The sequence below is a fragment of the Pleurodeles waltl genome, chromosome 1_2, assembly GCF_031143425.1.
Source record: "Pleurodeles waltl isolate 20211129_DDA chromosome 1_2, aPleWal1.hap1.20221129, whole genome shotgun sequence".
Lineage (NCBI taxonomy): Eukaryota > Metazoa > Chordata > Amphibia > Caudata > Salamandridae > Pleurodeles > Pleurodeles waltl.
Window position 1 is genome coordinate 305,930,444 of NC_090437.1, and position 23,607 is coordinate 305,954,050.

The 23,607-nt window shown below is 41.1% G+C and overlaps 1 protein-coding gene across 1 annotated transcript in view; it reads left to right on the forward strand.

Moving 5' to 3' along the window:
* Positions 1 to 5,608: 5,608 nt before the first annotated feature.
* SMC2 (structural maintenance of chromosomes 2) overlaps positions 5,609 to 23,607 on the forward strand; it is a 348,380-nt gene continuing 330,381 nt past the window's right edge. The window contains exon 1 of the mRNA XM_069238504.1: positions 5,609 to 5,725. The gene's annotated coding sequence lies outside the window, so the exon portion shown is untranslated. The remainder of the gene's footprint in view (positions 5,726 to 23,607) is intronic.

A 23,607-nucleotide genomic window follows, 5' to 3' on the forward strand; every position in this document is an offset into this window, starting at 1 on the left:
TCTTAACCTTCTACACCTTCCCCCACATACATTAAGGGACAACATATCTGTGATCACACAACAAGATTGGTCTGCTCCCAATTTCCATGTGATGATCACAATGTACATACACACTTGCACTGTGAGCCAGCAGTGTTCACCCAAACTAACCTTGAAGGCAGTGGTGGCTGCCGCCAATTAAGGTATCGGGGCAGGGGGAGTACTGTCGGTGAGGGGGTTTAAAAATAATGTTTAAAAATATGTACCTGCCTACCGCTCCCGTGACGCTCCTCTTTTCCCGGCACTAGGGCCCAAAGCACAAGCTTCCAATCCAGACGTTGCTCTCATGCTATACCAAGCATGAGAGCAGCGTCGGGATTGGCCTGAGCGGGCTGGTTTGACACTCGTTCAGACACAATGTGCCGGTAACATTTCACCAACCCGGCTGTGTTACAAATTTAAGTGCAGATGTCAGTTTGGCCAGCCTAAGATGGCCGCTCAAACTGATGTGCGCACTTACAAGTGGCCACCACTCCTCCCTGCCATGGCCCCGCCCTAGACTCCCATGGCTCAGTCAGACAGTGACAATTATTTGTCACTGCCTGACTGAGCAGGGGGCGACGCTCCTCCTCTGTGCTCCCTCCAAATAACTCTGTTTTATGAGGAACACCCCTAGTTCCGATCATCAATCAACTCCACATCAGATAGTAACAGGCAGGACAATGAATACTAATGTCCCAGAGACACGAAATAGATTGCAAGCTGAGAGTGCATCTGAAGTTGTACAAGATGAAATGACTGTTTACATGGTGAAGCTAACAAAAGCCGCTAGGTTTTTATCTAAACAGGTTGCACGTGCATCGGAAGAGCTTCAACGCACTTCCTGCAGATGTCCCAAGACCAACGCTACCACTGGGCAGTCCTATCTACATCAGGAACTTTGTCAGGAAGAAGTGGAAGGATCTTAAGTTTCAAGGACCCTTCCCCGTTACTGAAAGCACAGACACTGCTGTGAAGGTCTAAGGCCACAAACCATGGATCCATCTGACAGACATCTGCCTGGACCCAGCCGGACCGTCCACCCCTTTGGACACCAAGCAAGAAAAAGAAGGGGGAGAGCAGGAGAAGCAACCGGAGTAAAGTTCCCCACTGCCGCTCCCATAAGAGACAATACGTATTTCAAGTTAAGTATTTCATTTTTAGGCCCACATTCACACACTTTATTGTATGGTAACTGCACCACAAGGAGGGGAAACTATGCGCTTTTGTTTTTGAGAACTGCTATCATATTTCTGCGAATTGATATATCTACTTTTGTTATTCGTATATCCTCTTTAGAAACTGCTTGCATCACAGATGGAACTGGAACCTTTCTCCTGGTATTCTTTCTGTGGTTTCTCAGCATAAATACAGCTGCTTCTAAGCACTTCATCTGACATCAGATTGCATCTTCATGGAGGTGACTGATCTCCCCTGCATTATCTTAGTAAACCTATAGAACTTTGTCAACAGCGTCTTGTTTTTTCTTTCTCAGATTGCCCTTGAACACTTTAAATTCACAATATAAGGGCAAATAAATGAACTGAACTTTGAAAAAAGTTTTATTCTTAAAATTTACACTTTAAAGTTGGTTGATTTTTCGTTTAGAATTTTCCAGAACAAACATGGCAATAAACAAGCAAGGGCGCTGCTCAATTTTACTGATAGTTGTATTACAAATAATATTTGTAGTTGGCTCACTGTTGTGTTTGATTTCACCAGCTGGGTATGATTCACCACTACATATAATAGTATAGAAGACAGAAAATTAACAAAGATAAGTTTTCAGTAATTTTAAAGAGAACATCTATTCAAAATTATTCTCTGAATACGTGGATATTATGAAGGTTTTTAACTGCTGTTTGCACACTTCTCCCAGCCTCTGTTCCAGAGGGGTTACCTATGTACAGCTTCCTCTGACTTATTCTTTAATAAGCAATGTGCCTGATACTGTTTGCTGTGACTGCAAATTTCTATCACCCAATCTTACAGACTATAAAGTTTTTTGCAACAGCTTCCTAAACTGAAGATTTAAAATCTATTTCTAGTTATGTAGATTGATTATGCAACCAAATTTAAAATCTGATATGACTAAAAACAGGTTTGGTTGTAAATTGTGTGATATGAAGTATAAATTTGTTAAACAATTTAATGAAAGATGATGATTAGTAGAAATTTGGAAGAAGCAAAATAACTTAAATTACAAGAAGAGGCAGAAAAAATGCAAATATTCAAGAAGCCATCATAGGCTAAAAGTGAAGCAAGAAATGAAAGGGGCAAGATATATGGTATGTGAGTAGTCTCAGAATGAGTCCATAAAAACGGCTGGTAACAGTGAGCGTAATGTGAGTTATGTGGTTGATGATACAATTTTCACTGGAAAAGAAAATAGAAGCAATTGTCTGTTGAAAACTGCTTATTTTAACTGCCCACATAATTGGGTGGGTAGGTGCAAGCTTGCTATAGTTTCTCCTTGTATTTAACATATGGGTGACCTGACTGAAAGGGGTGATATGAGTTTCAGAAGAACGCAACATGTTTTTGTACAAGTCCTTTTGGATGTGTTTGGAGTTTTGTCACCTCCTATAGTTGTGGCCTTGAATAACGTTAAAATTAGAAAGTTGTCTAGTCTGGTGGATCACCTAGCTACTAATACTGCTGCTACATAAAATTGCATTATTGAAGAGTTAATGGCTATGCGTACAATGGTAATGCAAACTTGTCTTGCATTCTAAATTTTTCTTACAAAAGAGGGTGGAGTCTGTTGTGGGTTCAGCAGTCCTGTAATTTCATACCAGAAAACAGCAAGCTCGTTAATAATTATATTAGTAATATATTGTAAAGCAAAGAATCTTGAACAGCAAGGGTTGCAGGAGTCAGATGGTGCATGGTGTGGTGAGAATGGAAAGGGCTTTGCAAAGGTTGGTTAATGGTTTGATAGCATAGGTTGGAGTTTACTTGAGAAAATAGTAATGTCACTAGGTCTTCTACTTCCCTGCAAAATTAGTCTCATTCTTTTGCTTACATTTCTTGAGGTATTTTGTTTTAGAAGGGATTTTGATTGCAAGTGTGAGAAGAGGGTGCAAGCAACGAAAAAAGAGAGATAGAAATTACAATGATCTTGAGAATATCAATGCTCATGTTTATGAAAATATAACGGTTTTGGAAGAATTTAGACACAAGAAGCTCAAGATGATAGAGTCAGTATTATAGTAAAAATTGTGATTATTTATGGTCAAAGATGGGATTTGTGAGAGGCGTTTCTATTGATAAATAATGTCTGCTTAGTGTTATTAACGTTTTGCACAAAAGTCAGTTCATTATACTCTACAGTATATTTTTTATGAGATTGGCCAAAGCAGGCCTAACTCCAGCTTGAATTTCAACATGACTGTGGTTTCATCTCTTTTTTTCCGTGTGCACACAAAATGCGCACTAATGAAAAGCTGTGTGAAGACATTCTGTTCTTGGTGAACTCGGGTGGAAACTCGCCCTTGCCATCAGATTGTAACTGTTTAAGGTCCTTACTGCTGATGGCTCTATAGGCCTATTCTTTTTACACATTTGTCCTTGTTTTATGTGTGGAACTAGATTTGTACTTTCACATCCGTTGATATTAGGTCAAGAGCGGACTAATTATTATTTAGTTTGATATTGTTGCATTTTATTGTACTGTGATTGGTTGTGCCTATGAAACCATTCACTTTATACTGTATGTAGGACTTTTGCTGTCTATTTTCATATAAAAACTGATTATTTTGGAAGTGAGCGGAGTTTACTTCGACTTTTGGAGAAAAGACCTGACAGTCTGTCTCTTGCTTAAAACTTACAATTATTTGATCTGTGGCTTGCCCCTATGTCAGACCTCCTGCTGCATTTGACTGAGCCTTATGCTAATGGACTAAACATGATTTATTATGCATTTAACTGATCTTGAGACTAATCATATTTTTGCTTTCTGCAATATATTTTAATTAATGTCTCGAGAAGACTTTTTTGATCAAGCTGTTTGATTTTGCTGTCAATGAGTTTTGAGCCTATTTATTCATATGTTTTTGAGGGCGACATCGTCACAATCCTGAGTAGGCACTTTAACTTTTATTATCAGACAAGACAGGGTCAACACTACTTATATGGAAAACATCATTAGTACTGTACATCTCCTATGTATTTTAGTACTGTCAGCTCACACTCTCTGAATTTTCCATTATGCCCGATTTATTTTTTTAACAAAGTAGAATAGCGTCGTACATTTGTACCTATGTTTGTTCCTGCAACACTGCTTAAAGGTCTAATTTCTTATTAGAATGCCCTAACAGCTAAACGCTATTTAAGACCTGCAGAGTCGCAAGAATTCCTGAATACCACGTTTTCTATAATTTTATTGCTGCTATCCAATAACCAAGACCAAAAACTACACATCTGAATTCTATCATGCTTTTACGTTATCACTATGGTCTATACCGTGACACCATTTCATTACTAATGGAAACCTTTGGTGAAATTGTGTTCATATTAATTGTATAAATCAATAACAACATTTGAGAAGAAAAAACATTAACGGTGTGAACATGGGTACGAATGCCAAAATGCTCAGAAACCAGGACTCTATGACCTACTCGGGCATGAACTCGGAATCTTGGCATTTCTGCGAAATGTAGCCGCATGCTTGGTCATATTTTAGAAGGACCATCGGGCTTCCTCTTTCAGTTGAGAAACTGTCAACATATTTAGATCTGATGTTTCGGATCATACGAAGAATGACAACCGACTGTGCGAACACTATGGAGTCATTCAACTTATACACTTGAAAACCTAAAGACGCTCAAGCTCCTACAAATTCCTATTTAATACAATACCCCAAAACAACTGACCCACTTAACCGTTCAACGGGGCAGGATACCCTTACTACCCAGTCGTAACCCCAGTCACCCTACGTCAACCCACCTCAACCTCTACTGCTTACAAGAGATAACCAAGTACAGAACGTGACGTCACCCGCTCCATTCGAAGCCGGAAAGGAGGTGAGGAATAATCTCAAGGGTAGCCAGCCTCTAAGAGACACTTTACGGAGGCCACTCAAAGCAGGCCGAATTAAGTTTCCCTTGCCGGAAGAGTCTATCTAAAACAATTACAACAGTTTTCATAATTCATATACTTTCGTAGACTATATTTGATAAATGATAACGGGTATTATTTAACTTAATAAATGTAATAAAAAAATGTGAGCACCTACAATGTTAATCATACTGCTTTGCGATTTATTGAAAAGTTTCGGAAAGAACAGCATTGCGGCTTTGATGTCATAAAAATGACTGAAAATCATACCTCTCTGGCATGGCTGCTGTGTTGTGCCTTGAGCGGGGAAAAGGAGGGTCTTTGCAAAACTTCTGTTTACACTCGCGAAAGGACCCCTATCAGGTCTTGTAGCGGTCCAACTGAATGCCTGAGTGTACGGGCACGAACTTGCTCTCTTAGCCTTTCTTTAGATTCTACAAATTACTATAAAGTGTCTCGCTTGTGGCTCGCTGCTCATGATTTATTTGATTTCCATGCACAAAACAGAAAATAACTTTGGAAGTGGGATGTGGGCGTTCTGGCGCAGAGTAGGCAGCGTAGCCGAGAAAACGGCTGGCGTGCTCCGGCGCCAATTTTCAAGTTTCCAAACCGGCGAAGGAGAAACCGGGAGCCGAGACACAGGGTGACGGTGAGTGCTTCGGTGGAACGTCTACCTCCACTGTATGAGAGGGGTCATTGGGTTGGCACGCAATGCAGCGCTAGCAGAAACCAGCGGGGTCCCTCTGTGACTATATCTTAAGTGGTTGCTGTCCTATGTTTATCCGGGATGTACTCCGATGGCTCAGACCTAATTCTTTAGTTGAGTGCAGTCCGTGCTTCGATCCCTACAAAGGATGAGCAGTAGACAGCATTGTCATATTCTGACTTAATTACTTTAGTTCTCAAAAATAACGCTCAGTAGTGCCATGTCAGACACTATCTACATACTCACGCATCGAGAGCCAGCTTGCACTCCATTTGTTATGGAATACTGTCTCCAGGCCACCTACCCTAGTGACAGCGGCGTACTATGCAGTTATTTACAATCTCCGTTTGTGAGCATACATAGGTGACAATATTTTACTTTGCGTATATGCAACATTTCTACGTTCTCAGTGTGTGTGGGGAATTTTAATGCCATATGTGTGACACTTTGAGTGACACATTACCGCAAGTAGTCAAAGCAGTGATGAGTACACGATGTAATAAATTGCATAAAAAACACCGGCTGCACAATGTGATGGTTAACAAAGTTCCTCAAGTGCATATGCAGAACTTGGAGGAGAGAAGAGTGTCTTGGCTGTCGATCCTGTTCCTTGTGTGCATGTCTAAAGCAGCAAATGTTCAGGGTATCTTGAATATGCATTCAGAGAAACAGTGTTGTAAGTTCCATAAAAACGTCTTAAAATTACTGAGCATGCTACATTAATAACAACAGAAGAATAGCTGCTTGGGCATTGTATTTAAAAAGCATGCTTCTAATGCTGTACCCACAAAACCTTCCAAGAGTAAGTCAAGGCTCTTCAAACTTGCTGTATTAAGCAAAACTTAAAGATGAGGTACTTGTCAATCCACTGAGCTCATGATAATACCTGGTTCTTGTGTTTAAATGATGGCGGTAATACTTATGATTACACCACTGCCTTCAGTTAACACCGTTTCTTAGAGCTAGCCTGTTTCAGGGCACACACAGGTCAAGACCCCATACTGATCATATATACTAGCCAGACAGATTGCAAAGGTACCACTGGCTGAACAGGCCACATAACATTCCCAGGCAGTACACATCGCAGAGCATGTAGAAAACAATATGAACTCGATACCTAAGGCATATAGAAAGCGCAGGATGTTAAAAACATACAGATAAACTAAGGTGCATTTGGTTCACGGGTACTTCAGGCTATACTGATAACCCAGAACAAGCATGTAGCAAAGGCATCAGTTAAAGGAAATACAGCTCGCATTGCAAATGATATGCAGTATTTATTGCAAGCTATTGCAATTCCAAAGACCCTTATTAGTGTATGATTCAATTGGAGATTGGCGGTAATGAAATAGGGTTCCTGTGTAATGTACGTTGCAGGTGTATACTAAGATGAGGACCCCCCCTCCATTCTCCGCCAAGAAGCAGCACACCGCTCTTATTAGCCTTTCCCACCTTCTCATATATGTGCCAGTGCACCCCTATTGACCTGCACACCCCAAGCACCATCACCCGAGGCTGAGCAGAGTGTACAAAAAGTCAAAATTGAACATCCCCTGCTGCGAAAACATAAAACTGCACTAAAAACTTCCAAATTCAGCGTTTCACTATGCAACTGAAAAGTACAAGGTAATTAACAAATTGTTCGGAAGCTGAGTGAGGTTAAATTCTGAATTAAAGTTTATTCTTACTAAAAATAGGAGCCCACAGCGTAACAACCTCTTCCTGTGCCCTCCGAGTGAAAACTGTCAATTTCACATTCGGAACGCACAGGGAGTTAAACACCGCGAGCCAGAACACATATTCAAACAATTACAAATATGAAAGATAACAACAGGAAATTCTTAACATGCATGTGTACATGACCTCATACGAACCTTGACTGTGTATTACATTACATCTTCTTTCCCTTTTGCAAACAAAACATTCTGTTTTATTGCACATTAGTACAGAAAGAAATCTTTGTATCTTGACGGTACAGAAACATTACGTGATGTCCTGTAAGCTTCATCATGAGAGTGAATACTTTCTTTGGCAACCTGTGAAGACTCTGCAACAGAGCGATTAAATTCTGAATCACAAGAACTTGAGTCTAAAATTTCTACACCATGCTCTAATGAATGAAAAGCTTCCGAACCATTCAGTACATCAACACCTTGCTTATGATTAAAAAACAGATGAGATGTATCTTGTAAACCATCTTCCTGGATGTTTTTGTTATCCAAAATCTTTCTTGCTTGTTCATAAGACAGTTTAACTACACATCTTTTACTCCACCACCCCTTTTTATCGAATAATAAGGACCCTTTAGATACCTTCAATATGCGTACTGGTGAATAAATAGAAGATCCTTTTTTAACTCTAACAGGACTTTTGATTAAAACCCAATCACCCACTGTAAAACTCTGTTCTTTTACACGATGCGTGGCATCAAAATGACTTTTCTGCAAATTTTGTTTGGTTGTTGCATTAATTCTCATTCTATTTGAATCTAAACAAGAATAACATTTTGGTTGCCCTGCTAAGTTTTTAATCCAATCAAGACAGAGTACAGTCCTAGTATCCCTTTTCCGTAACAGCCTAAACGGAGTAACCCCTGTAGTGGAATGCGGGGTGATCAAATAATACCAAACCTTTTTATTCAGAAAATTTTCCACCGATGTATTAATAGCAAGCGCAGTTTGTATCCCCTCCTTCAAAAATCTGTTCATTCTTTCTACCAGACCATTTGAAGAAGGGGAATACAATACAACTCTGAGATGTTTAATGTTATGTGAATCTAAAAAGTTTTTCATTTGAGTTGAAGTGAAATGTGAGCCATTATCAGTAACCAATTCTTTTGGTGCCTCTTCAATATTAAAAATCCTGTGTAAAAACTTTATCACGGAGGCTGTGTTGGGCGTATAAGTGAACTCAAAATAAACCCATTTAGAATAGTAGTCAACCATTACCATAAGAAATCTTTGTTCATGGTGTAACAAATCAAAAGGACCTGCAATATCCAATGCAATTTTGTTCCAAGACTCAACAGGGACCGGAACGCAATGTAATGGTGTCTGTGAAGTTTTCCAGTGTTTATCAGATAACAAGCAAGTTTCACATTTGTCAATCCATTGAGACACCATCTTATCCATTGAAGGCCACCAAAAATATTCTTTTAAGATTCTACAAGTTCCTCCAATACCTAGGTGCCCTTGATGAGCAGACTCAATTAAACTACTGCGTAAAGATGCTGGTGGAATACAAAGATCTGCACGCATCAAAACTCCTTCTACTATCGAAAGTTCAGCTGAAATTTGGGCAAAGGGTTTTAAAGAGTCAGGCAAAGAGTGTTCTTTTGGCCACCCTTCTCTTACATAACTTATTGCTTTCTGCAAAACTGCATCCTTTTGAGATGCATCCATCCAATCTTTATATTGAATACTACCCACAGAGTCCAAAACATCCTCAAGGATTGCCACAACTGCTTCTGTTTCATCATCATCATCATCTAAACCAACACTTTGTAGTGGCATTCGGGACAGGCAGTCTGCCCTGACATTTCGACCTCCAGAAATATACTTAATTTCAAAATTGAACTCTTGGAGCCGAGAAAGTAACCTAACCAATCTGGAAGACGCTTTACCAGTTCCATTTCCATTTAACAAATGTAATAACGGTTTATGGTCTGTAAAGATTTCAAATCGAGTACCCCATATAAAAGTTTTGAACTTTTCAACAGCCCAAGAACACGCAAGAGCTTCTCTTTCAATTTTACTATAGTGAGATTCTGCCAGCTTTAAACTCCTGGAAGCAAATCCACCACTGACAAAGAACAGCACCCAACCCTTTTTGACTAGCATCAACCGTGATGGTACATTTATGACCCGAAATATGATGATAAGACTGGTGCCTTTATAATCAATTGTTTATAACTGTCCCAAACAAAATATATGCCCTTTTTAAGCAAAGACGTAGAGGTTGTACTACTTGAGCATACCCTGGAACAAATCGTGAATAATATTCTGTCATGCCCAGAAACAACCTAAGTGTATCTTTATCTTTTGGAGGGTCAACTTCAGTGATGGCTTGAGTAAGTGATACTTTAGGTTTAATGCCTTCTGAAGAAATGGAATGACCTAGATAATCCAACTCATTAGTTAGAAATTTACACTTTTTAAGTCCTAAAGTGATACCAACTTTTTTGAACAAGTTCAAAACTTTTCTTAAAATGACAAAATGTTCAGCAACAGAGTTTGAAAAAATGAGTACATCATCTTGGTAAGCCTGCACTCCCTCAATTCCTTTCAATATGTAACCCATAAATTTTTGAAAGACACTGGCAGCAGAAGCCAACCCAAAAGGCAATCTCAAAAACATATATGCTCCAAATGGAGTCACAAACGTAGTGAGATCAGTTGACTCTGGTGCTAAAGGTATTTGGTGATATGCTGATTTAAGATCCAATAAACTAAAATATTTTGCAGTACCAATATTTGTAAGAAGATCTTGAATCTTTGGTAAAGGGTGACAATCAACTAAGATATTCTTGTTAAGAGATCTCAGGTCAGCGCACAAACGAATCTCGCCACCCTTTTTGTGCACAAGAACAATAGGACTGACCCACTCAGAAGCATCAGTGGTAGTAATTATACCTTCACGGATCAAATCATAAAAAAAAAATTTAAGATCCTCTCTCACACTTAACAGAACAGCTCTGACCTTATGAGCTACAGGAATAACATTCTGCTTCAATTTTATCACATGCTCAAACTTGTCTATTTTTCCAATTTTAGAGTTAAAAACATCTTGAAAATCATCTAGCAGTGATTTTAAAGCACAATCATCAATAGTATCACCAATGTAAGAAATCTGAGTGTCATTGACTTGTACAGGTTTCTCAGAACCGGGAACAAGTTTCAAACCCATCTTAGCTAGGTCTTGCCAGCCCAAAATATTTTTGCCTTTGACAGCTACATAAATTTTAGACGTAATTTGTCTACCCAAACATGACAAGGTTTCAATGAAAAATCCTAACATATCGATATCATTGTCCCCATATGCCTTTGGAGAAATATCAGTTTTATGCAAGTGAAACTTATCAGACCATTGAGCATAATAAAGCTGATCCGAGATAATAGAGACTGGTGCACCAGAATCAGCCATCATACTCAATGTGTAGCAATTAGCAATGATAACTTCACAAAAAGGACCTTTATACTTGAAACCTTGTAGGATAGAAACAACAGACTCAACGGTTAAAACCATCTTATCAAAATCATTTTGCAGAGTGACGATATCATCATGCATTTGAACACTACTAACTTGAAGTACACTCTTACCTCTACACACAGATTGAAAATGACCTATTTTGTGACACTTAATACATTTTTTTCCTAAAGCCGGACATTTAGGACTGTTGCCTACATGCAAAGTAGAACCACATCTGAAACATATTAAATTTGTTTTTTTATATACCGGTTTGACAAAGTTATTTTTGAGCGCAAGCGCATTAATTGAATCAGAACCTTGGATGGAATTAATCACACAGTTACTAGAAGACACAGAAGAAATACATTTTGATGAAACCATTGCTCTTTCAATGCTTTTCGCCATATCAATTACTTCAGAAAGAAGAGGATCCCTGCAACTTAAAATCCTCTCTTGTATTTTCTTAGAGAAACAACTGTACACCACAAATTGATCTCTGATGTAGGTATCTAGCGCTGAACCAAAATTACAATTTGCAGCCAAATTTCTCAGAGCTGAAATGTACTCCTCCACAGTCTCGTCCACTTCTTGTTTCCTTTTCATGAAATTGAAACGTTCCAGCATCACGTTTGGCTCTTCCAGAATTTTTTTATTTAACCTTTCTACTGCTTCCGTATACACAGACCAATTATCTCCATCTCCAGATGTAGGTGTCACAACAGGTAAGTTATAAAAAAAATGTTGACCTTCTGTGCCAAGATAACCAAACAATAATGCCAGTTTTCTTTTAGGAGTATAATTTTCAGCATCAATAGCAATTAAATAATTTTCAAATGAGCGATACCAAATTCTCCATGGTATTTTAGGTTTCCCAGGTAGAGGTAAAAATGAAGGAAGTTGAATAACTTGTTGAGAAGAAGCCATAACTACAACTATATAAATATTTATAAAATCTGTTTTTAAAAAAATGTAATGACTTCTTTTAAAAAAAAAAAAAATGAAAATTGAGACTTCTTCTTAATACTGGATCCAATGCAAAATGGCAATAAACATAAGTGTCACAAAAAAAAACGCTTAAAAATGGAACAGACTCGCATTTGCTGATTCCTTGACATTTAAAATCAGTCTAAACCACTTCACCAAATGAATACTCCCTCATCCAATATGGCAGCTAAAGTTGCCTCACAATGTAGAGAGGAGTAAATCCCCTAATCCAGACAAATATATTGAAAATCACCTCACTTGAGTCCGCAATAGATCAACCGAAGCACAGGCTCCAACAAAGGTGGACGGAAAAAAAGGGCTGGTGGGCTCCTGAACATTACCAAGTACCTCGCTCGTCGCCAGATGAAAAGTACAAGGTAATTAACAAATTGTTCGGAAGCTGAGTGAGGTTAAACTCTGAATTAAAGTTTATTCTTACTAAAAATAGGAGCCCACAGCGTAACAACCTTTTCCTGTGCCCTCCGAGTGAAAACTGTCAATTTCACATTCGGAACGCACAGGGAGTTAAACACCGCGAGCCAGAACACATATTCAAACAATTACAAACATGAAAGATAACAACAGGAAATTCTTAACATGCACGTGCATGTGTACATGACCTCATACGAACCTTGACTGTGTATTACATTACAGCAACCCAAACATAAAATTGGAACGGCCAAAGGGAGTAAATGAATTACAAGTATTTATTTTGAAAAACAAATCCCAGACAGCAACAAGTTATATTTTCCAACAACAAAAAGCTAATTTTTATAGGCAACATTTCTGTGCCACCAGCGGTTGCACATATTACTCTGGTCCTTTAATGTAACAAATATATCACAACATATGTCTCGGTAGAGTGTATTTCAACCACAGCTCAATCACTAACTGACATTGTATCCTGTGAACACCATGTACCATCTCATGCCACACATAACTATTGCGCACTTGTAGTAAGTCTGGAAGGCATAAGGCCTATCCATTTCCATTGTCATTAAAAACGCATTCAACACTTGTTCAGTAGCAAATGAAAAGGCATACGCCTAAAAGAGCAATTGGATATCTGCCTAGCCTAAGTTATACGGCATAAAACGTATTTCAAGACACCAATAATGATTATAAGTCACAATTTACACACACCGGCTCGTACATGCCGCTGTATGCAGCATATATTGATTTTTCTGTTCCAGTCGCCTCATGTAAGAGCAAAGAAAAGTCTCTCCCTGCCACTGCTACACATAGGAGAACCCTGCATATGACCAGCATAACAGCTCGATTAAAACAATTGCTGCTCTTTCTAAACCTGTGCATCATACAGAAAATGCTAAATGAAACACCACGAAAAAGCAAAAGTGTACTATGCATAGCAATTATAGGTGTTTTGCATAAATTACACATTTGAATGAAACAATAACGGCCATAATGTGTGTCTATGTACATATATAGATAAAAGGAGGTAACTTGCGTAAAAGTACTTGACATTTGTTCCAAGGAGCAGCTCACGTGTTCACAACTTTCCTTAGGCAAGTAAGCACACAGGCCTTCATTCACTGCACAAACTAATTTGAGGACACTGTTTCTCATTTTACAATCTAAACTGCACAGCAGAAGCTCTGAAAGGTCAATGAAAATAACACTGTGGGCCAGGTGGAGATGTAGGAGATACCTGTCCAAGCCCTGTTTGGAGGCCTAAGAGCCAACCTTAAAAGAGAACCAAAAGTTGGAGTCCGATGTCTTGAAAATACTTACTTCATGCAGCAGTACCCACGTCAGAGCAGAGTTGAGAGGGGCTGAAATCACCCTCTACCACGTGATCACAACAAGCCCTTGCCTTGTTGCATCCATGGCACTGTCACCTCTTTATGATCCGAGGCTTTCTTACTGCCTGGACACCGAGAACCAGTACAGACTGATAGCTCTCGTTGCATCTTGTATTGCCACGTTAACAGCGCCTCAAGGAATGAGACAACCATGTGGACCTTTAATCGTGTGACAGTGCATGTCTTTACAGTAATTCGGGGACATGTAGTGAAATACGTTAACGTAACCCGCAGTGCATGGCATTTTGCAAGTCTGGACATCTTAGGGCTCTTTCGACTGCGCATGGGTTGGGATTTTTTGCTAAGGTCTTACAAGGAGTCATTCTAGTGTGCAAGTGTGTGAGATTTGTATACCTGAAAGACCACTGTAACAGGACCAACGACAAATAAAACCAACGAATGATTGGAGCAGTAGCTTGGTTCTGAGCGGGGAAGTGGATTGTTGCTGTGTTGTGATTTAGAGTTCTTTATCTAGGTGTTCCTCCCCCTCTTTCCCCAGAGGCGTTATTGATGTACATGCGATGTCACAGATCATGGGTGCTTAGATGGAGAAGCCCTGTTGGCTTGCATTGATTTCTTTGTGCGCTCTTTGTCTCCAAGATGTTTTATTGCATGTTCATTAGCTGTCCAGCACCAGGGTGCTGTCATTTATTGGTTCTTAGTTCGGTCTCTATCAGAGAGGACTAGTGACCAAAGCTGAAACGAGACTTGTAACTCACGTCAGTGTCTTGACTTTACACTCTCCTCTATGAAAAAACAGAAAGTGCAATGACCTTGACAGATGCTGGTAAATAACCGCTTAACAATTCTTCATTTTCCCATGGAGCATGTTAAATATGTAAGTGCTTCTTTATGCTGCTGGCAGCAAATTATTTTTCATCTTTTTTGTGAGATAGTCGTATATGTTAAGGGGTAGCTGCCCCCCTGCTTTATGTAATACTAACCCTATGGGCACTTTTGTTTTGTGTATGAGCAATGGTTTCGAACCCCTGAGCTCAATAAGAATGTAACACCATCAACAAACGGAGCCACTTCCCAAACGTTCGATCACTGGGTCTCCTAAATTCACAAACGTTTTTCTTTAATGTTTTAATAGTCCTGTTCTGTCCAGTGTTAAAAGCTTGTTTGAATCCTATGTGGTCAACATGCTTATTCAGAAAGGTAGTAATTTAAGATCCTCCAAGTTCATCAGGTTTTGAAACCACCCTTTCATACTCTACTAAACCGTTCTAAGAATACACTCTTAATTAGGGTAATCTTCAAATCTAGAGCATGTTGTACTTCATAGCTGCAAACTCATGACTGGACATCTGGCTGCGTTTTGAGTAATGTAAATAAAATGATATTACCTTGTATTACATATGGGACCTCGTTGTTGGACTTGGCTGTTTCTGCGGGGCCATCACCAGACTTTCTGCCTTCACCCTCCTGTTTTCTCAACCGTTTTTTTGGCATTTATAACTCTGCACACTTTACCACTGCTAGCTATTGCTAAAGTGGTTGTACTCCCTCCTTAAAACATGGTACAATTGGCTTACACCCAATTGGTATTTTCCATTTACTTCAAAGTCCCTAGAAACATGGTACTAAATGTACTCCAGGCTGGAAATTTAAATGCTACTTGTAGGCCTGCAGCACTGATTGTGCCCCCTATTTAAGTAGCCCTTTCAAACATGTAAACGTTTCTCATACCTGCCATTGCAGCGTGTCTATGCACTTTTAAACTTAAACTGCCATTTCGACCTTGAAAAATAAACCTTTTTTGCCAGGCCCAAACTTTCCTTTTCAATACATATACGCCACCCCAAGATAGACACTGGAATGCCTAGAGAGCAGGGTGTAGTGTATTTCAAAAGTTTGACATGCACGTTTAAGCTTTACGTGCCCTGGTAGTGGAAAACCCCCTAAATTCATTTTCCACTACTGCAAGACCAGGCTCTCCCATAAGATAACTTTGGACTTATCTTATTAAATTTAATACGCTGTAATGTCCAAACTGTATCAAGTAACTGGTTCATGTTTGGTATTTTTTAAAATTGTACTGAAAAATGCTCTCTTGTAGCAAAGTTGTATTTTAAATAACAATTCTGAAAATGACACTCTTAGAAAGTTGGCATTTTCCTGCTTTAGCCATCTAGTATCTGCAGCCTGCCTCTGGGTCAAGGGGCTGTGTGAAACTGACAGTTGTATTTTTGTGTATTTCACCTATACAGCCACACACGATAGAGCTTAGGTATGCATGGATGGGCCATCACTAGCAGGATGGAAAGGCAGAGCTGGGCACAGCCCTACTTACAAGTGGACAGGCTGTGTCCTGCCTCCTCACTAAGGACTGCATACTCCCTCTAGTTAGGAACCAGAGCAGAGGGGGCAGGAAACCATTGCCTCTTGAAAATTCTCCAACTTTAAAGGCGGCACTGGGTATAAATATTGGAATTTTGGCACCAATGTTTCAGCACACTTCTGGAGGGACTTCCAGAAAGGAGGACTGTTGTGAAACTGAAAGGATTGCCACTCTGCTGGACCTCTGCCCTGCTGGACTACGACCTTGCTGGATTGCTGCCCTCCTGCCTGGATTGGACCTGCACCTGAATCCAGAACAGCCAGAGTTACTTCAAGGGCTGCTCTGCAGACTTCCTGTTTAGAACCAAAGGGACATAACAGGCTCCCAGCCACCTGAACCAGCACTCAGATCCAGCTGGAGCAAGACCGTGACCCCCAAGCAGTGCCCCTCAGGTCTTGGACGCTTGGTGTGGTATCAATGTAGCTTAATTTATAGTTTTTTGGCTTTTCACGACCCAAATGGGCCTGTTGGCGCCAAAACTTTGCTGATCGGTCTGTCTGTCAATACGAAGTTCCGTCATTTCGCTGTTCATGATGCCATGGTTTCTGCAGCAGTAGCACCGCCATGAAAACCATGGCGGTAGGGCTACCGGTGACAGGGAATTCCTGTCACTGGTAGACGGCCTCCTCACCCCACCTTCCCCAGCAAGCACCTGATTTCCCTCTCATTCCCCCTTCAGTCACAATGCCCTCTTCCCCCACTCACATAGCACCTCCCCAATTACATGACGCTCCACCCCTCCCTGCATACATGCTCACACGCACCACGCATACACCCACTCACCTACACTTCCAGACATGGATGCACTCACACTCATCCATACACACATTCACTCACAAGCATTCAGGCATGCATACACACAAACATCCAAACACGCATACTCACACGCATACACACTGACATGCAGACACACACTCAATTCAAAATTCATACACGCATTCACTCATGCATACAACCACACATACACCACAACTCAGTCACATTCACACATGCATACACACAAACATTCATACACACACACCCAACACCCCCCACCCTCCCACACAACACCCCCCAGTCTCCCAAACCCCCCCCCGCCCACACAACAGCTCCCACCCCCCTCCCCTGTCAGATGCCCAACTTACCTTGTCCGGTGAGGAGGTCGTCTGGCAGGGAATGGGAAGGGGCGCTGCCACTGCTGGCAGCACCCAGCCAGCAGGACACCACCAGGCCGTCTTAAAGGTCTTAATATGGTTGGCAATGTCCTACTGGTGGGGCGGTGAAGGTGGTAGCAATGCCACAGCGCCACCGCCCGCCAGCATGGGTACTGTTGGATATCCGCCCAAAGTGTGGTGGAAATCCGTCAGTACACATTATGTGGCGGGCGGAAGACTGCCAGCACTGGCGGTCTTCTTGCACCCGTGGCTTTGGCTGCCTTGCTGAGACTGCCAAAGTCCTAATGAGTGCCTGAGTCTTGTCCTCTGAGTGAAGTATGCTGCATGATATTCTTCTACACTGAAATAGTCTGACTGGTAGGAACAATATCAATTGTACACCTTAGTTATGCAGGTCAATTTAGTGAGATTCAAGAGTTGTGTGTTACCTTTAAAGTAGTGGTAATGTTCAGTATAGTTTATTTATAAGTTACAGAACATCCCCAACCGTGTGGAAAAATAAATGCTGCTCTTGTGCTAAATCCTTTCAATTGTATAATTTTAGATGCTTTTATATAACACAGCTTACACATTTACATGACTGATGATTATGATCATTGTTTTAGCAAGCTTGTTTATAGGCTGTTCTTTTGGAGTAGGTGTCTGTGAGGGCTTTAGTCTTGTGAACATCAGACTCAGCCTGTGTTGCTGCTATTACCTTTGCTATTGATGTGCTGTTGGACGCGATGTAACATGTGGTCACATGACTTAATGCTATCCCACACTAGTAAGAGTTGTGATTTGTTTCCATACAGTTGATCCTATGGTTAGATTTTGCTCGCAGTTTTTAATTAAGTTCGTACTGGAGCTCGATCCTGCTTCCTGCAATGAACACTGCCCCGTTAAATGCTTCTGCAAATTACTCCAGTCGAGACAGTCTGAGCAGTATGGATTTCTAAGAGAGTGCATACCTCATGACTGTGTCGGTCAGCAAAGATTGCTTAGCATGAATCAAGGATAGTGTGTCCTTGGTGTTTGTGCTGTAGTTTTCTACGCTGCCATGCCCGCATCAAAATCTGACAGATCTTGCCATCTACTGCTCTGCCCCCTCCTTTTTTCCCCAGGGACAGTTTTAGCTCTGTTGTCTAAAGTAGTGGGCTTTGGGCAGTCCATTGCGTGTGATTATATGACTTTCCTTTCTTCCTCAGATCCATGCTCCTTATTCAAAGACTTTCTTCCCTTTTCTCATGTTTGTCCCACCTCTGGAGAATAGCTTCCTTGCATCAGCTCTAGTTGAAGACTTGAATCCATCCACCGTTCTTGTGAGGGGACTATTCTTTTTCCAGAACTCATTGGGAGTAGATTGATGTCCTCACACTCTATCAGCTCGTTGTCACCCCTATAATAACCCACCACTGCTCGTCAGTTGCTCCCCCACCCTTCTCCACTCCCTTCATTTTTACTTTTTTTTTCTTCCTGAAATGCATGTGACGTCCGCCAGTTGCACTCTCCTATTGGGCCACTCATTTTCCCAATTGCTCTGATCACCAATTCTCGCTTCCCACAATCCCACTCTATCACTTTGTTGAAAAGCGGGGCCTGTATTTTCAAGACCTATTTAATATAAATGTCTTCGCATAGATTTACCATATTGTGTTCTGTAAGCACCTTATTTTTATATATATATATTTTTTTATATAACTTTCCCATAGTAAATGGCATGGTATAAGCAGTCTGAAAATATCCATTAATGCTATTTATTATAATTGGTGAAAGAAGGGAGGGGCGTTATGATCCCCCTCAGACTGATTGCTTCTGTGTGCTGTGACTGTATTCATACACAGCTGTATCTGAATCTGTATTCTGTTTAGAAGTTGATATTCGTGTTGATAAGCCTCTATTTTGTTTTCATTTATTCAGCAAATTCACCTAATGTCTGGTAGTTGTTTGCACTGTCCATACTTTGTGTGAATTTGCCCATGAATTCCAAAATTATTGCACTGAAAATTCTTAGTTTTATTTTTGCTCTCAACGGTTCCCCAAAACACCACACAAGCTTGGGGATAATTATTTTATTTAATTTACTCTTTGTAGGCTTCTCTCCTACAATATGGATAGCGCTAAGACTGATTCACAGCATTCCAAAATCAAACACACCTAATTAATGTTAATTCTTTGCGTACTTTAATGCCTCCTGTCAGAACCTCTTTCAAAGGGACACTAGGCACTCGGGCTTCACTCAGACCTACTGTGGTGTTTGAGGACTTTGACTCCGGATGTCCTATGCCTGAAATCATGGATCCCAAGAAACTGGGCCAAGTACCCGTTCTGCACTTGACACTTAGTGGTAGCTGGGGTTGAGCCATCAATGTTCTCTTTGGGTAAGATGTAGATACAGGTAATTGAACACGACTCTTAGTGCAAACAGTACAAAAAATAAATCAATGTCCAGTCAAATACTCGCTTTTATATGAAAAAAGTGTTTGCATGTGCAGAAATACAAATAAAAGGTACTCAACATTGAGAAGCAACAACACAATCCCCCTTGAGGTTGGGGCTCTAGTAGTTGTCAGGCAAATCCCTGTCCCATCATCCTTTGTGTAACATGTGCGGCGTTATTCCCTTTTTATTGTTTGTCACATCTGGGGCATGCTCACTCTTACATCGTACTCAAGAGTTCCCCTTTGATCCTTCAGGTTTTAGTCAAGTGTCTGTTGCTGCAGGACCGTTAGCAGGGAGCCCCCCTGGGACCCAACTGGCCTAGTATCTGCGCTCGTAGCTCCTGACTGTTGATTCTCTCTCCTGAGCAACACTAATGGAGTTCTAAGTTGTCTAAGCAGCTCTCAGTTCACGAAGACGCAGCAGTAAGTTGTCTTTACCCAGTGTAGGAATCCTTCTTTCGGCTCCCGACTGGAGGCCTACGAGGGTGCCTAGTTGCCCACGGCAATCCTCCGTGTTCGGTTAGGGCAGTTCCTGTGCAGTGCAGGTTCAACCCACTGAACAAAGTCTGTTTCTCCAGGCATGTACCTGAATCCCTTGATGACGGTCGTACTGGCAGCCCCTCCTGCCGAAGGGGTTGATGTGGTTCTTGATGTATATACATAGAACCTTTCTTCCTTTTCTGCAGGCTGTCCTTTAATTTGCAGGTGACTCCTTCCATCTGCTTGATTTCCTGCCTTGTTTATTCACTCTTTCAATGGCCTGTGTATTTGACACTGTGTTGCCTCATTTTAGGTGTGGCTGGCCCCATCTTGACAGTCCTACAGTGGACCCCATTCTGAGTCAATTCGCATGTTGAGCATCCTCCCTATTACTTTATTGGGCCCGCACTTGTTTGGCCGTAGGCACTTAACCATGGTCATTCTTTGGGAGTACGTACTACTTTAAATACATACAATTTACACATGGTGGCAACTAACCCTTTCACTTTTTTTGTCTTCCTTTTCTTTCCGCTGTTCCTTTTTAACATTGTATAATACTTCTCAGGCATCGTATATAATGTCCTGATGATGATCCTGTCATGATTATAGGATAAAAATGTAGTTGACTCTTGTGCACTGACCTTAAAAAAAGTATTAAGCGATTAACATCGGGGCAGGATTGTTGCTGTAGATTTATTTCTGACTTGCATTCTTTTGTTTTGTCACATTGCCTGAGTTTTTTGTTGATTTAATTTTGTCCTGTTTTGATGTTTTCACCCACCAGTTTTTGAATCATTGTGTTCAATGTTTTTAACTGTTCTCTTGGACATTAAGTCTGTGCATAATTGTTTCTCCCAGTAAATTCTTACCAATTGTAGGCTATAAGAACCACTGTTACTATAAAGCATGTGGTTCTTGGCAGCATGGGTGCAGACTGTCTTGATGTAGGTGCCCACACCAAGATGGTTGTGAGTCTTGGTTTTTCTTGAAGTATGGGTTTGTCTAGTTCTGCACAGTGTTTAACTCGTGTCTCAGTCAAAATCAGCCCTCTCCTGGCACACTGGGCTCACCAAGCTAACACTGCACAACGACCCCATTGGTGCACAGCCTCACACTTTGTACAGGGAATACTCTTGCAGGATTCCACTCTGGAGCTCACTCCCTCCAATGCTCTCCTCTTTCTCACAGGAGACACTGAACTTGGCAAGCAGACAGGTGCCGGTGTTCAGGGCAGGTGATGTTCCCTCACACAGAAGGGATACTGGCAGACCTTTGCCCACAGTCCTGGCTATATGCAGAATCTTGTACAGCTTCCCCATCTCACACAGCCTTTGTGGCTGCTTGGCAGATAAAAAAAAAATTGGGGTCTCAACCTCCCCTTCTTATAGTCCATTGCCAGACACCAAATACAATTGAGTGTGTGAATCTTTGAAGTTTTATGTTGGGGTTTTGTTTTTATTTTTTCTTCTTTTCATGAAAGATTGTCACAGGTGACAAGACTCCGAAGCTGATTGGCCCACAACACATTTCATGAGGGTGACCAGAGGTCACATCTGGATTTCCGCCCCAGTCACATGTGCTTCAAAAGGTTTATTACACCCAGCCCTACTGTTTAGGGTTGCCCCATCTCCTTTCCTGGGATGTCTATGCCCCTTCTTTGTGATGTATAAGTGAATCAAAGAGCAGTCTCTTTAAGTGTAAAGGGAGTCTCTTCATTGTGTTCTCTCCAGTGTGACCCACCCAGCTCACAGAAATGCAGCAATAAAACAATGTCTTGGGTGTGGGGGGGCGATTCCTCTCCACTTCATGTCTTTACCAGGCAAGCATGAACTTCCCAAAATGGAACCCGTGGTCTACCATGAAATGTACATTTCAGACACATTTAGTGTACGCTCACAGCACACTTACTGTCCAGCAAAGTTACCTGCAAGCATTGTACTCTTACTTGTACACATGCATTCAGTGCACAGTCTGCATGCACTGTTTATCACTAAAGATTTTTTAGATTTAACAAGGATATGCTGTTTACAAAGACATAGACTGCCAATACACATGCTTACCATGTCCACACTGCCCAACTCTTCACTCTCCATTTATTGTATTTCACAAAAGCACACATAACCCCAGCACTTGCTTTCATTGCGCACTTACTGCACAACAGCTCTCATGTCATATATTCCTTACAGACCTGCATATACCGAGTACATGGACTTACCACATAAGTACTGCATAGTACTTCTCTACATGTACTGTACTCTTCCGAAGCAAACATAAATCCAGCACAGTCATTACTCATGTGCTGTTACCTGCCTGATGTAGGGTGAATTAAACACAAAGCAGCAGAACTTTTAAAACTGTGAGTGAGCCTTTAGGCCTCACTCCAGTGACACAGGGTTAAAAGGTCCTGTTCACTACTAAGGATCACTGCATGGTAAGCTGCAATCACTGTGCTCTCGTACTGCTTAACTCCTGGTGAAGGCAGTATCCTTCTACCACTGTGGGTAGCCCTTTGGGCACCCCTCCCAGTCTAACAAGACAGCAGTCTGTGAGACAGGCCTATGTCATGGCAAAAACGAATGATCCACGTTCCTCCATAACAAGAAAAAAAATCAATTTGTAGAGGCTACCTCAATTTTGTAGCCCAAGTTTCTCTGAGCCCCAAACAGCCACGTGAGCAAGGGTGGGGAAGTTGATAAGAACACAGACATTGTCCTGTGCAGTTTGAAACTTCAAAACTGCTCTTCACCTATATCTGTGACTGTTTTAAATTTCTCTTGATTTCTGTCCAATTTCTACTTTTAAAATTGCTGTGTGTTCTACCAGTGACTGCGTTCATTTCTCTCCCGGTTTGTCCCTAAACTGTACTGTATTTCAGTAGCTTTAGATTTGGACCTTACCTGAAAAGTTAAACAGGAATTAGAAAGTGTGTGTTGAGCCTGTCTGTGTGCAAGGTGTGATTGGCCCTCAGATATCTGATCAGGGCTGACTCTGACCCCCACCCCCAAACACACAAACCTGCATATTCCCTTAAGTTTAAGGTCACATGCCTCTGTTTCTTATTGGTTGTTGCATTCACTTTCTGACTAGTTCCTAAGGCCAGGGTTTCTATTGGGTGTAGGGCTTAGGACTTGAGTTTTGGTTGCTAGGGATGTTATTGATTAATAGGGTTGGGGCTCGCATTGGCTCTAGGGTTTATGGCTAGGGTTCTGATTGGTGCAAGGTCACCTGATCTAGGGCTATTTATCCTTTGGGCTCAGGGCTTTTCAGTCCAGGTGCTGAGGATAAGGGCATTTGTTAGACCTAGGGCCAGAGACGCTGCCCTTATTTCAATTGACCCACAACAACCCTGAGCCATCCTCTTCCTCAAACATACAAACACAATCTCCGCAAACATACACTCATCTTTCACAACAAATTAACACTAAACACATCT